The 16,098-nt window shown below is 35.6% G+C and overlaps 1 protein-coding gene across 6 annotated transcripts in view; it reads right to left on the bottom strand.

The window, feature by feature from the left end:
• Window positions 1-11,762, bottom strand: part of LOC149772624 (uncharacterized) — an 83,716-nt gene extending 71,954 nt beyond the window's left edge. Inside the window, exons 1-2 of one of the 6 annotated variants that reach the window (XM_089947566.1) lie at window positions 11,580-11,758; window positions 5,258-5,357 (exon numbers count right to left, since the gene is read on the bottom strand). The gene's annotated coding sequence lies outside the window, so the exon portion shown is untranslated. Of the gene's footprint in view, window positions 1-5,257; window positions 5,358-11,579 lie in introns of all 6 variants that reach the window. The other 5 variants (XR_016417657.1, XR_016417656.1, XM_089947567.1 and 2 more) reach the window with 5 other exon arrangements.
• Window positions 11,763-16,098: the final 4,336 nt, after the last annotated feature.

Raw genomic sequence — 16,098 nt, 5'->3', positions numbered from 1 at the left:
CTATTTTTGACAGAACTCTTTCTCCAAATAATTAATTTAACCCCATTCTCATTAGTGTCAAATAGATTATATATTGGAGACCTATGTGGGGATAAATAAGCCCAACAAAGTATCAAATCTTTATCTTAATCTAAATGGTCTCCTAAATTACAGTGTAGACAGACAGTCCTCTAGTTCTAGGTAAATTCTTTTCACCATATTTTCTTCTACTACATTAGTCTTCACAAACAAAAATTCACACCACCTAAGTATCTGCCAAATGTCCTTGTTTTCTTCATAATTTTATTAAACAAAGTATTCTTCTGCCAAACCATCAATTTGACTTTCTGACTAACCATCAAACTGACTTTCTGACTAACCATCAAATTAACTTTCTGACTAACCCGGAATTTCAGAAAAAGTGCAATGTTAAATCTTTTGATAAATGAATGAAGGTTGTATTGAGATTTATATTTGAACAAGCCCTCAATGTATAATTGCAAATTAATGATTTAGTCCAAGACATTTTAATGACTACTTTGTAATTCCAGTGAATATATTAAATAAATAAATCCACCCAAATTAAAATCTGAACACAGCAATAAGACTGATTCCACTTATGAATTTTAAGGTAGAAATGAATAATTCTGAAGTAAGCAACATTAACATAAAAAGCTATCACACAATAATAGAACCACGATGTGGGTCAATTTTTTTTATAACATTATACGTTGCCAACAAGAGTAGGACTTTCCAAGTAAAAACTTATGTTCTAGACTCTGATTCAAGTAAACATGTTTACCTCCATTACTAATGGTCTGAATATTTAATCTGTAATAATTGAGAAATATGAGCTATGTATTATGTTGTTTACAAAATAAATGTCACTAGTCAGGTACACAATTAACTTGATTTTGGATGAAGTCAGTTATAAAATACAGATATACATAATATATAATCGTTGAGAACAACAAATTATATACACATAAGAGTAGCACACATGGTGAAAGTCCTTTGTCATGTTTGCATGTGCAGGTGTCTATGATATATAATTTTCGACATCAAATGAGTCAGCATATCATATCATACCAGCAACATTTGATGGGACTAGTTCCTGACTAATTATAAGTCTCATTTTTGAAGCATGTGCTCACCCTAATGGTTCAAGCGCCAAGCAAAATGGCATGTATCTTGCCATTTCCCTTTGTGTACAAGTGCAAGTCATCCTCAGAAACCTGAAGGGTGGTGCTGATGAGAATTATAAGTATCTTTCAAGAGCGCTTCAGGAATGATTTCTGCTTCCCAACCAAACTGAATTGTACAGAGTGCAGAAGAAAGAGTAAAGACAGAGTAGGCTTAACACTTCCTAAACTTGGACAAAGTATCAGAAGACTTAACTAACCTGACAGCATCTGGCTGTGTAACTGAAGTTTTGGCTACAGAACATTTTACTAGCAAACAGATGTAGCCAAAAAGTTCAGATGCTGCCATACACCAAGTCACAGAATTAGAAGCCTCTGATTGTGCACATAAACATCACAAAAGTGATCATGGCTAGACAGTCAGGAGCCAAAAAAAGGAAAGAAATATCAAAATCAGCAGCAAGGAAGCTTATGTCAATTCTGCTTTAGCAGGTGATCAGAGAGCTCTGTGATCAGAGTGGATTCTTATAGGAATTCTGATTCTAAATCCCCGACTGTGTTAAATGCAATAATGTGGCCAGAGGGTTGATACTAACAAAATAATTATCCAGGATTAAACGTGACAAAAAAATCATTGCTAACAAAATGATAAAGGGACAAGCTACAATCAAAGCAGTAAGGACAATGTGCTTGTGCCGTGAGAGTCATCCAAACTAACACTGATAAAATAGCTGCCAGCACTAAGTTGGAGTCGAATCTGTAGCTACTAAGACATGAATGCATCCAGCATCCATGATCATGATAACAATCTTTTGATTGTTTTTTGAGTGACCACCAAATACAATTCTGAATAAATCTATTGGCAAATTCCCATGGAAAACTGACCTCCACTAGTCAGAGCTAAGGAAGATATTTACTCTGCATGGGGCACCATGTACATGCTTTGAGGACAGACAAAATTTAATTATGGTATGGACAACAACTCCTACCAGAGCAAATCAGTGACAGCAGAGACTGATATTGCCAGTATCATAGGTTTGGACTTTATGAGAAAACTATGTTTCAATTGATGTTACAAAATCCCTGTTTCTCAAGGTTTCACATGCTTTTTTGGCAATCCTAAGCAGAAATCACCATATGGGTCAATAGTTCTTTTCACAGGACCGATTAAGAAATATTCAACAAAATGAGATTTAAATACTACATTTCAACTCATAGACATCTATGAAAATGTCCAATTTAACTAATGCCATATATGCCACAAGTTGGTGGCCCTGCAGTGTGTGTTTGTTGTTCACATGTTGGTTTTCACCACCTTTCCATTAGAACACATGTGACATAATAATTCTTTGTTATTTGTGTCATCATTATATAGAAGAGTTTTACTGCAGTCAATATGCATTTGAAAGAAATAAATTTATTACAAATGCAAATATTAATAATACAAGGGCATCATAACTGAATGATTTATGCACCTTGGCCTCACTGGCATATTCCAATATAAGGTCACATGGCCTTTATCTCAGGAAATGAACCATGGATGAACTTTCAAAAATAAATATTAATTTTTACACATTCAGACAAATTGTAGCTTGCAAAGAATTATGAGAGTTTAAAAGCATTTCTCAATGGTGAATAAATTAAGTACCTATAGCTGAACATTTTCTATGGTGATGTTAATAGTTTATCACAATATTATACTGCAAATGTTAACATTGACCGTGAGGGCATGAATGATGGCAGGTCAAGGGTATACTGTAGGTTAATCTAATTTAGGCTCCTGGCTAAGAATTAAATGTGGATATGGATGTCACGATAGACAGCCAGGGTTTATACACCTTTGGTGTGACAAAATTCAAGGACTTTTCAAGAACTATATCCAATTTTGTTAAGGACCCCTGATGCCAAGTCTTTATCCAATTTTTTCAAGGACCTCTAATGCCAAGTATTTATCCAATTTTTTCAAGGACCTCTGATGCCAAGTCTTTATCCAATTTTTTCAAGGATCTCTGATGCCAAGTCTTTATCCAATTTTTTCAAAAACCCCTGATGCCAAGTCTTTATCCAATTTTTTTTCAAAAACCCCTGATGCCAAGTCTTTATCCAATTTTTTCAAGGACCTCTGATGCCAAGTCTTTGTCCAATTTTTTCAAGGACCTCTGATGCCAAGTCTTTAACCAGTTTCTTCAAGGACCCCTGATGCCAAGTCTTTATCCAATTTTTTCAAGGACCCCTGATGCCAAGTCTTTATCCAATTTTTTCAAGGACCCCTGATGCCAAGTGCACTTTAAATATATTTCTACATGACATAATACCCAATAAATCAGATGAGACAAATAAATGCGCAACACTTACACAAATCAACAGGATGGAAATTTTGATTGAGATTCAGAGGAAATACCCCTATTAATTGGTACAGGCAAATTTGTATAATGTTTCATTATAAAGGTATAATCCACCATATTTCACTTTTAAGTATATGGGAAATTAATTTTGTAACCAGGACTTGTATTTCTGTTTTTGAGACCAGCTGGCATTGAATATACACTTTCCAGGCATTTTGCTCCAAGTAAAATGGGTAATCTCTCACATAAAAATACCCAGATAAATTTTCTGCATTGTCAATGCCACATACATGTTTATCCTTTGGCGGGTGTGAATGCAGCCTCCTGAATATTCGGTAGCAATCAAAGTTTACAGAGACTGCTGAAGCCCACCTTATCTCTCCAACACTCTTCATGAAAACTCATCGTTGACCTAGTATAAAGCGATTTGCATAATTTATGAAGTTGCCCACAGTGGACAAAATCATTTTCTCGAATAACTTTGAAGCATGATATGTTGCATCTTAAAATCATCAGCCGCATAGCATGCTGTGTGTCACTGTATCTAAATTTGTATATTTATTATGTGATCACTCATCAAATTGTACAGGTACATTTACATGTAGATATAAGTATACTCTGTAGAAAGGAGCCTTTCTGTTAACAGGCATACAGCCATAATTTACACCCAAAGTTTGGTCACGACAAAGAAAAAGTCAATAATAGACTTTCAGCAGGCTTCCGAATTTCAGATCATATGACAAAAATCAGAAACTTGGATGGACAATAAGAACAAATTGTGACCATTTTTGTGTATATTTTTCATTCTTGTTTGTTTTGAAAATATGAACAGCTGATTCAGTATGATGTAAAGTACAAAGATATACCACTGCTGCAGAAAATAAATTGACAAAGAATGATCGTTGGAAAAGATTCACACACTTTTTAATTCTCTCTATAATCAGGCCTGCATGCAATTATAAATATCTAATTGGTCACATGTTGTAAACAACTCAATAACAGACAGTTTTATTTCACCTAGTACATGATCCAATCATATGAAAAGAAACTTTTGTACAATGGTTTGTCAATTAATTTTATATTTTGCAAGGGCCGAGGCTTATTGTCATTTAGTTTTCAATGACTTTTCAAGGTAAAAAGGATTTTCAGGTACTATTAATGTCCTCCTTGCACCTTATTGAATCACCAGTGTCATTAGCATCTGAAGTGTGTCTAATGCTTCATTCTTTTTACACTTTTGACATCATTCACAATTAATCCAATTCACAAGACAACCCTCTTTTACATTCTGCAGTACAAGGACTCACAAGTTAACATTTTTTCCAACAACTTAACAATTTCTCCATTTTCAGGTGTGGAATTCCTGATGATTGTGACATAAACATCTGCTTTTGGGATCTCTGAATTGTTGTAGGTCTTCAGCTTTGCCTTTAAGTTATGAATCCAGAATGTCTGCCACTTCTCTCACTTCAATCCTGCATTTTGTACTTTAGTGGTAGTCTCCTCAAATCAGTGTGTAGGCAGAGACACTGATTATTCACATCATCAAGGATTCCAGTTTATGGACCACACGCATCAGGATTGCCCATGTGGCATCTGATCCAAGATAAAAATCATTGTTCCATTTTTCAATCCTTGCGTCACACTGAAATTAGCACTCTCAATTATTGGTTTCTCGTTATGTTCATTAAATCAGCAAATGTTAACTCTAGTGACAGTATACATATTATACTTCATGCCCCTAGCCTATTGTCAACTAAACAGGTCTTCACTGTACCATCATATACATACCTGATGTAATCTGGCTCCTATTTATTCACAGAAACATTGTGCTGTCATCTGCCATAACAATTATGAATCTACTGTTCATCACCTTTTCATTCCTGTCAATCTGAATAATCAAATCAATGCTGTGAGAAAATTATTTTGCCATGAAATGATTTTTATACATGTTTCCTACATTCACACCATTTAACTCCTGCAAATCAAATACTCCTTTGAAATCAGCAAAAGGTCCAGAGTTACTGGGTCTAGGTATGCATGTAAATCAATAAACTTTAGATCGTTAAGACTCATAGTTAGTTCATGTCATAGTACAGTGAATGCATCAGAATGACATAAAACACATAATCCATACAATCATCAATAAAATCCGCAGCTACCAAGTCTTTGAAGTAACTGGATTAAACACGTATAATTATCGCTTACTTTTTAGTGTGAAAATCTTTGTCTTAGACGCTTGCATAGGACTGGTTTATCTGGAAGCTATATCTTAAAGTCGAATAATCTGACATATATGTCAATACGTTTAACCAGTGTTCAGTTATACTCTAATATAAGCATGAGCATGGGTCACAACATTTATTATGCATATTATAAGCCAGATGAGCACTAATTATTTGTAACCCAGACAATATGTTCCCCATTCATTTGTCACATTTGCCTCGCTTTGTACACAAAGCTAACAGTGTTCAACAGAATCACAGTTTATTAATATTCTATTATTCAAATGCCTGAGGGGCCAAATGGAGATAAATATTAATTATTACTAATCTTACCAACATTAAAATAAAAATCTTCATTTAATAAGTTGTGATTGAAGCATTCTCAGACAAATTTAGATCCTTTTTCATCAAGCCCAATGGGCTTTTCCTTTAGATTATGAGGTGTCTGATATGAAATTTGAGGGGACCTGGGCATGGGGCTATCATACTTTTTGAGGACAGTGATCAATTGTTTGTATGAGATATAATAATTACTCTCATGATTTTTTTATATTTATTTTGTCTCTGCATGATTGTAATTTATGGGCATATCTTCATCTTCGAAATGAGTACTTGGCTCATAGTGAACTGTGTACATGTATGAAGGAATGCTCTTTGTACAAACTAAAAACAGGTTACAAGAACACATGGTGTTCATGCTATGACATGGATCATCCAGCACCAAATGTGGGCCTTATAGGTTTCAATGGATTAAATGTGCTATAATTGCTGTCAGTTGCAAGCAGTTCCAAAGATGGATGCCCATGGGGAGAAGGAACTCCTATATGTGTCCACAGAACAGTATGGTATCATGTATCTCCTGGCATGCTCCAACAGAGATCATGTACCCTGTTGTCTGTATTCCAACCAAATGGCTGATGATGCAATACATCATGGTGGTTTTGCTTGTTTGACAATGGGTTTGCAAGTCATCCCAATGGAAGTCCTTAAGCAACTGGTCGTAATAATAATAATGACCTTATTTAAAGAGGGTAACACAATTAGCTAAAAACTAATCTACCTTGAGGCCTCATACAAAGGAATTTATTTATTTTAGCTGCATCTCTGAAGCCACTGGATATATTGGGTTTGGAAGAAGGAAATAGAGTGGGCATTTCTAATCTCAACTGGAATACTATTCCAGAGTAGAGTTCCAGAGTACTGGAAACTTTTTTTTAAATAACTCCTTATTTTGTTTGGGAATTTTTTACTGTTTGGTAGACATGGATCACAGGTGGGGAGTATTACCAGGTTGCCTATACTGGAATAGTGATTGCAAATATTCAGGAGCACTATTATGAGATATCCTGTACATTAATTTGGCTTTTCTCAAACAGATTCGGTCTTAAATAGGTAATATTTTTAACCTACAAGCTAAATATTTCCTTGCTTTCTTTCTGGATTGATATTAGCCCAAATGCTCTTTTTTGAAGATATGCCAGCTTTGTTATGTTTCTATCATTTGAATTACCCCATACTTTACTACAGTAGTCCAAATAGGGTTGTATGTAACTGTCATAAAATAGTTTTCTGTGCCTTTCAGGGAGAAAATGTCTTATCCAACAGAGAAGCCATAAACTTGAATTTTTTTACTGATATGTTTGATATGTTCAGTCCATGATAGTTTATTATCTACCAGAACACCAAGTAGTCTATCGTGACAGACCATTTGCAAATTTGTATCCTTCCATGTCAGACATAGTTCATTACTATCAAGATTTGTCCTTCTTTTTCGTGTTGAGATAAGTAATATTTTAGTTTTTACCAGTATTTACCACCATGCCATTGTATGTGCACCAGTTTTCCAGTTTGTTTAGGGCATTCTGTAATACTCCTGATTCGTCAACAGTTATCATGACAACACTTTGCTGCATACTTCTGACTCATTGTAGTTTGGCTGCATTGCTCTTGGTCTGTGAGCATTTTATAACAGCCTTAATGTGCAAAAATGATGTTATCTGATTGGCTTTCTTGTAAGGTGATGATATTGTGCAAGGCTACCAACTAATTCTGGTTTGTAAGTGTATTAAATGCTTTAAAGAAAACAGAATGTTATTTTATTTTTCTTTCAAATTTTAATTTCCAGTAATTTTATATAGGTTTACAGAACTTTCAGGATTTTCTTCACATTTAAGGTTTCTGTCACCAATAATAGCACAAAATGCATACCAAATTCAACCAATTAACAAATAAAATACTTCAACGCTTACCATTTGAAAAGTGGCAATTGTCAACAGAACATTGTGTCCAAAATAATATTAATTTTGGACAAATGGGATACTCAGCACATGGCTTGGAAAAGGCCAGGATGTAATGTGTTTACAATGTCTACAATGTCTCATTTATGGAAAAAGTTACTAAGGAATTTAGAAACAGACTATAACCTTGGGAATTTCGTGAGAATCCATTGGATTGCAATGTTGACATGTTGGATAGCAAACAATAAAGTGCAAAATTAGAAACTTGGATTAAGATGCAGCATTGTTATAAGGTAAATATTTCTATCTTTTAAATAATGTATTTATTTGTGTGATTCTAAAAGAAAAATATTAAATGGGTTTTTCTGGGATACAAGTTCAAGAAGGTCAAGGATCACTACAACAAAGGATTTCAATGACCACTTAAAGCGGATTTGACCTACATTACAACAAACTATGGCAGGACTCTGAGAGGGACAGATCACATCTGATTTCTTAAAAAGAACCCTTGTGGACTCCTCCATACGTAACCAACTACAAAATAAAACAAATATGATTGAACACAAAATTAAACTTTTTAAAGAAAAAAACCCGGAATAGAAAAATTACCGAGGGGATCAAAACAGGAGATCTAACTGATCCCCAAAACGGCCTGTAGAGATCCCCCTGCTACCATGAGGAAAATTTATAACAACACTTTTTCTACAATTAAATTGTCAAATTTATTAATTACCAAATATTAAATAAAGGCGGGGTGCCATAAAGGCATCATATAATGACACCCGAAAGGGACTCATAAAGGCTCCCCCTCCCTTATACTTAAATACAAATTCAATTTCTTTGAAAACATACTCAATTTACTACAAGAAAATTGAGAAGGAAAAATCTAGAATGAGGGTGGGGTGTGGAATGAGATTTCATGGAAATGATACCCGAAAGGGACTCATTCAGGCAACCTCTCCCTTATTTATCCAACATAAAAAACTTTAAGTAAATTTAAAATGTAATGAAATTAAACCATTATAAGGGCAGGAAGTCATATGAGAGCTCATATATATGACACCCGAAAGGGACTCATATAGGCTCTCCCTCCCTTATATTCTAAATAAATAAAATTTAACTCCTTTGGAATTTAGACCAAAATATATTTCAAGGAAACTCAAAAATAAGGAAGTTGCACAGAATGAGAATTCATAAAAATGATACCCGAAAGGGACTCCTTCGAGCGACCTCTACCTTATTTATTAACAAAATATTTTAATTAAAATCAAAAACAAATAATAAGAAAGCAATGAAATCATGAATCTGATATTAAAAATACAACTTTAAATTATATTTAAAGCAAAGCTAAAGACTAAAAATAATTAAATACACTTTTAACAGTTGGAAATTTAACAAATATAGATGAGCAATAAATGTGACAGAGAATTCATCTCAGACATGTTAATAAAGTTGCTGACACAGGATTTTCTGCCACAGTTGTATAGACCATCTTATTCCAAATTAAGTTCACTAAAACGCCTCAGAACAGAAGAAAGTAGTCGGGTATAATACCACCGATATCCTGGTGGACTTAGATGGACTTCGTCTCCATCCAAATAAAGGTTCCGAAAACCAGCCATCCAATTATAAAAAATCCTGCCACTGGCAGCAAACACATGATACAACTCGAAATTTATTTGGCGCACTCTGCGGCAATATTGATCATGGGTCATTCCTCGTGGATGAAGTTGTGGTAATAAAGATCCCACTAATATATGCTGTACTCCATTTTTAAGATAAATTCGACACAACTGTATCAACTGAGAGACAACAGTCATATTATCTAAACTCCCAACTTCATTCTCTCCCAACTGAATATAAATAATATCGGGAACCGGGTCCAAAATGGTAGGTTGATTAAAAAAACTGGCAACTCTTGCACCAGACCTACCGTCCATAATCATCAACAAATTACTCATTTGATGACACAATAAAGGTAATCCCGGAATCTGAGATAAATGAGCAATGATACTATGTCCTATCACATGAACATTCATTTGATAACTGGTCAATCAAACTGTCTCCACTGAGATAGAAACTCCAATGGATACGTAACATGATATGACACTACGGTGTATACACAATTATTATACAACATTTGAAAGGCTAACATACTACGGTACACTCAATCAATACTTAAATACTCCCTATACTCCCTGTTTGACAAATGTGGAAAGGGAATTATCCCAAACACTGATATACGCATTAAGATGCACTCAATTTAAAACTATAAAAAATTCCCTCAACAAAAAATATCCATTTACTTCCAGTATGCTAAGGCATACTTTTAAAAGCCCACTACACCACATGCAAACAAACATACAAATAAAATAAACACACTTATTATTCTTGTTTTACTTACATAAGAGATGACTGGAATTATTTGATTTAGATAATGCCTATACAAAAAAGAAAAAAGAAAACAAAAAGAAAAAGGGACATAAAAGACTCTAGTAAAGTCAACTAGATAACCAAATACCTTAAAAAAATGGGGGAGGAAATTGGCCCATGACATTAATATGTCACTGGGGCAAGAGTACAACCCTAAATCGGAAGACTAAAAGCCTTTGGAACTCAGACCTCTAGCCTCCCATTGGAGGTTGGAAAGTACAGAAGTTTTGGCTTCATGGGCTAAAAAAACTTACAGATATGATGATAAAAAAGAAATAAACCCTGCAAAATTTTATACCTAACATTATTGTTTTTTAAACACGAACATATACAGACATTACTCTTATGGGCGGACAGGGTCAACCCACAGCAAACACACTTTTAGATATAAACAGGGTGTCACTTCTAAGTCCTAACCAGCTCTGGGATGGGGCTAAGGAGTGTCAACAATAAGGACTGGGTCTTCATGTTGACATTTAGAAATCAGATTTTCATATGCATTTGGAATAAAACTGTGGAATATTTTTGTACACTTTATGAATATCACATTCCTTAAGTAAAGGACTATTATTCGTTCTTGATAGAAATTGAATTTTCGACCAAAAAACAACAGATGATCCAATGTTTACAGAAATGTTATATTGTTGTGCAGAATTACCCGACACGCAGAATAGGCCGACACGGTGGTATATAAAAGATCACTTATTCTCCACTGTATGTCACTTACTTAGGACGCGTAAATTTTCCACCGAACACCGGACCTCAAAATAAACTTTACGAGTACCCAACACCCCAGGGAATGTGGCAGGTATGTATGTCCACGATATTAGTGGTCCTACAAGTCACGTCATATTAGAAAGAAGATAAAAAAAAACCTTTCCAATATTGCTGTGCAAAAATTTTGAAAATAATAAATGGATGTCACGTAATGCTTGCAAAAACATGAAAAGAAACATAATTCTTAACATGAACAACGATCAGAAACCTGGCGCAGGCGCAGCATGGTGAACGAAAGAAACATCTTACCTATGCAGTTTTGGCATAGTGGAGGCGAATTCCTAATGTTTCATAGGAAATTGCATCTGACCCAACAAACATATAAATGTCAAAATATTTAAAACGGAATGGTGAGAGCAAACTTGGGCTCGCTATCTTTTTGTTATTGTTATCGGAAATAGGGTAGACTAAATGCGACGAGCATTAAACTTAATTACTTACGTCATAATTATTGGCGTGCACAAATATGCAATGATCGTGAGTTCTTATGTATAAACAAACGAGTTGTGTGACAATGTTATGAGAAAATATGTATTATTAGAAGTGTTGGCTTCATTTTGGTTGCTTGTCAGCGTCTTTGACACCAATGTGTATCTTCATTCGGAATGCTTTGGTTTTGTTGCGATCCAACTTGGAATAATACAATTCGGCCAGAGTTCTTGCGGTCTATAGCACTCACGGTACTAATTCAACTCCAATGGTAAACATTTGGAAACAATATCATATTCAAAATTCAATAACTTAAAAGTTATGGGTGCTGATGATGAGACCTATAATTCTCCATGTACATCTATCCTTGGTACAAGCTTATGTGTGGAGAATACCATATGAGCCGCGGCATTTTGTTTATCTACATGTGCACGAAACATATGTAGCAGCAGAGAGGGTGAACAGACCACTTAAGGGAGTGGTCACCCTTGTGTTTTACAAACAAAAAATAGTGACCACTCATAGAGGTCAATTACCACGTCTACGATTATTGTTTGTCCCAAACAGAATTGTAGACGAGCCCTCTCTGCTGCTATCAGTCTTGGGAATCATCATCTGAATCATGGGAATCTTCATCTGAATCTTCGGAATTTGTTCTATGTTTCAAGTAATATTCAAGTTCTGATGGAGGTTTTTCTATTTTTGGATTTATGTTCTTTCTGTGTTTATAATATATCATCAAACTTCTGTATCGATCTCCACCGCAATTTTTACAAATCTGATATAATCCTCTAACGCCGTTGTTACATCCAACACAACTTCGTGGACCAGCATGAGGATTTTTCTTTATAAGATAATTATGTTTCTTGCAATATTCTCCACGGCATTTTTTATTACAATTGTTAGTGGTTCCTTGACGTAACCACGCACAGTTGTTCATTATATTAATGATATCTGTTTAATTCAATTTAATTTTATCATCACCCCTCTCTGCTGCTCCTCTTCTGCTGATATTAATTAAATTATTATGTTATAATAAAATGATACATCCAGAATCTCATACTGCAAGAACAGCTCGAGAACGATTAGAAGCAATTAAAAAATTTCTTCCTGTCAAAGACTCATTTAGAAAAAATCTACAAGCGCAGCAAGAAGCACGAGTTGAGTACGAAGAGGACACTAAAAAACTGTTTAAGCCCGTCACTGCAGCTACTGAGAAAGTTACGACAGTCATCAAAGAAGATCTTCTTCCGGTATCAAAACAAACTGCGGCGCAGGCTGAAAAAATAGCAAGAAGAACTATACAGGCAAAGAAGATTTTACGAGATCTTCCACCTGGCATAGCCAGGGAAATAGCTGCGGCTCAGCCTCCACCTGTTGTTGAGGAAATACCTGAAGAAATTGGAAAACTTCGTACTGAAGTCACCAACGTTCAAAAAGAACATGTATCCAAACCCAAACCAGCGGGAGAAAACTTAGAATTAATTGCAAGATTTAACGAAGGAGTTGTTGATGTTATTAGAAATACTGAAAGAGAGAAATTACCTGAGATGATATTAAAAAATATATTTGATAAATCTAGTATTTTAAAACCCCGTCATGAAAAAACAAATGATGATAATTTCATTAAATGGATATATCGCGTATATTACAACAAAAAACAAGCTAGAGGTCTAGAATACGAAAGTCTTGATAGAGAAGTAAAAAGACTTTATAGAGAGAGACTGAAACAACTAGAACAAGAAGAATTCTCCCAGTATCAGCTTCCTCCACCTCTGCAACAAATAGAACAACAACAATCTTCTTCGCCGCAGCAAAGGTTGAGGTCGGAAATTAAAAAGGCTAAAGAGTCACTTAAATCATACTCCTCGAAGAAAATTTCTTCGCCTTTACGTAAAATTTCTTCACCGGTTGTAACATTTACACCGACAGGTTCACCACATGGATTTCGAGAAAGTGACTCACCCCCGGCCACCACTGAAGTACTTACTCCGGTAATGCAACCACCAGTATTTAAAACACCTCAAGATGAATCTAAAACAGGACATGGTTTATGTCCTGATAATATCATCAATGACGTGTCACGGTTAGAAGTTCTCATAGGAGGAAAACGTGCCGGAAATAATTCACCAGAAATAACCAATGAAGCAGCTGATATTTGTCGGCGACTATTTCAAGGTGGTATCATGGATATTGGCGTTTACCGAGAACTTATTGATGAGCTCGTTGATGATTAGTCACCGCGATTAGATAAATGGTAAATAAAATAAGATGATTGTGCATAATAATCATCGTAAACCTGTACAGGTTAGAGCGGTAAACTCACGATTACCAATCTATAGTGTTATTTACGGAAATGGACTTGGTGATGTCATTCAGGGATTATTTACAAGGATAGCTCCAAAAGTAGCACCTGTTGCAAAACAATTATCGATGAAGGCTATTGATATTGTTCGTGATAAAGCTCCTGGAGCAATTGTCAATGTTGCTGGTAAGGCGTTCTCGGCGATCAAGGAAAGACTAGCACGATTATTGCGACGAAAACAACAACCACCGGTGAAACTGGCAAGTACTGAGGTGATGCCCGCAGACGTAAGTAAAATAATAAATCAGGCTGCAAATCAAAAACTAGCGGCGATATCTGAAGAAGCAGAAAAAAATATAACAGCAAATTTAATAGCAGGAAGTGGTCTTCGTCGACGATGATCATCATTTGGAAAAATGGTAACTATAATAAAAATGTTCAGGCGCGAATCAGACCCAGCATTTGATATGGAGGCACCTGTCCTTAAGTACGAGTCGGTACGTGATTATCAATTTTATTCTTATGACGCAAGACTACCAAATCAGCGGGGGAGAATCGAATTACAGGTTCATGATACAAGTAGATATTTCTTGCCCGCTGAGGCGTTTATTGAAGTAGAAGGTAGACTTGTAACGAATGTTGTAGCTAATACGGCATATGCTGCTAATTTGCGTGTTGGTTTTGTCAACAACGGGATCATGGCATTATTTAGTGGCGCCACATACATGATTGATGGAAAAAATATTGAATCAGTTCAGAATGATGTCGACGTTGCTACAACAATAATTGGTCTGGCGAGATATTCTGACGACTTTACAAGATCGGCTGGTCCAACAATGATGTTTGCCAAGGATATTACTGACAATTCTGATCATGTTCAGTATACTAAGTTACTGGCAATACGAAATACTGCAGCTGATCCACAAACGGCTGATTTTGAGCACGTAGACAGACCAGGTGCTGATTTTGATATTATAAAAAGCGTTAATGCGACTTACAACCTAGGATTTGCAACACGCCGATCAGCTCTGTCGGGAGGTGATAGAAATTTTTCGTGTGCAATTCCATTATCTCACATCTTTGGATTTTGCAGAAATGTTAGAAAAGTCATCTTTGGAGCTAAACACACAATTGTGCTCGTAAGAAAAGGTGATGATAATGATGCAATCTGGCGAGGTGATGGTGTTGCTGATGGTAAAGTAAATATATCAAAACTTTCACTATGGATGCCAGTAATGACTCCATCTATTACTGAGGAACAAAAATTACTATCTTTTATGGATCAAGGCGGTAAATCATTGCTATCATGGTTAACAGTAACCACAGATGCTGCTCAAAGCAATATTAATGGTTTATTTACATGGCATATAGCATCACAACAGGGTGTTTCTGCACCACGACATATTTTTATTTCACTACAAGATAATGCTAGGATAAATGATCAAGAACGTTCACATATGATATTTGACAACCTTGGAGTTAATGAAGTTTCCTTACGGATAAATGGACATCAAGAACCAGCCGAGGATATACAACTAAATTTTGATCAAAATCATGTAGCGCGCGCGCATATCATCGTTTAATGTCATTCATGGGACGTGATCAAAATATAGATACCGGTTTGCAAATATCACAACTAGATTTTACAGGTCTATATCCGATTTATTATTTTTCACTAGAACATCTTGATTTATCCAAACAATCTGTTGTTGATATACACTTTCGAGCTCATGTTACTAACCCTCCTCCTGATATACCCGGTCCACCAATTGTTCCCGGCTTCTACAGAGCGATCGCGGTCATACTTAGCGACAAAGCCATGTTACTTGAAGGTGGCAGTGGTCGAATGAGGGTCGTTGATGCACCGGTGGAAAATATTTAATCGTGTTATTTAGAAAAATATTATTTATATAAAAATGTCGTATAGTCATGTTAATGTTACTCTGACTCCCGGTCAGGTAAAAAAGCTTCAATCAAAAACCGCCAACAAATGCGGAACTAAAATATCACTAAAACGAGATCATATTAGTGGTGGTCCAAACAAATTATCGTTGACAAATAATCAGATTAAACATTTCAATAAAGCCCTAGAATCAAAAACTGGAGTTCAATTCCATCTCTCCCCGAGCGCCATCAAAGACATGGTTAAAACGGGTGGTATATTCCCACTACTTGCGGCCATTCCGGCATTAATAGCTGCGGCTGCTCCAGCCGTAGCAAAAGCGG

Source organism: Sinohyriopsis cumingii, unplaced genomic scaffold (assembly GCF_028554795.1).
Source record: "Sinohyriopsis cumingii isolate HCF-2022 unplaced genomic scaffold, ASM2855479v2 utg001339l, whole genome shotgun sequence".
Classification (NCBI taxonomy): Eukaryota; Metazoa; Mollusca; class Bivalvia; order Unionida; family Unionidae; genus Sinohyriopsis; species Sinohyriopsis cumingii.
Note: the sequence above shows the minus strand (reverse complement) of the source record. Positions and strands in the feature narration are given on the sequence as shown.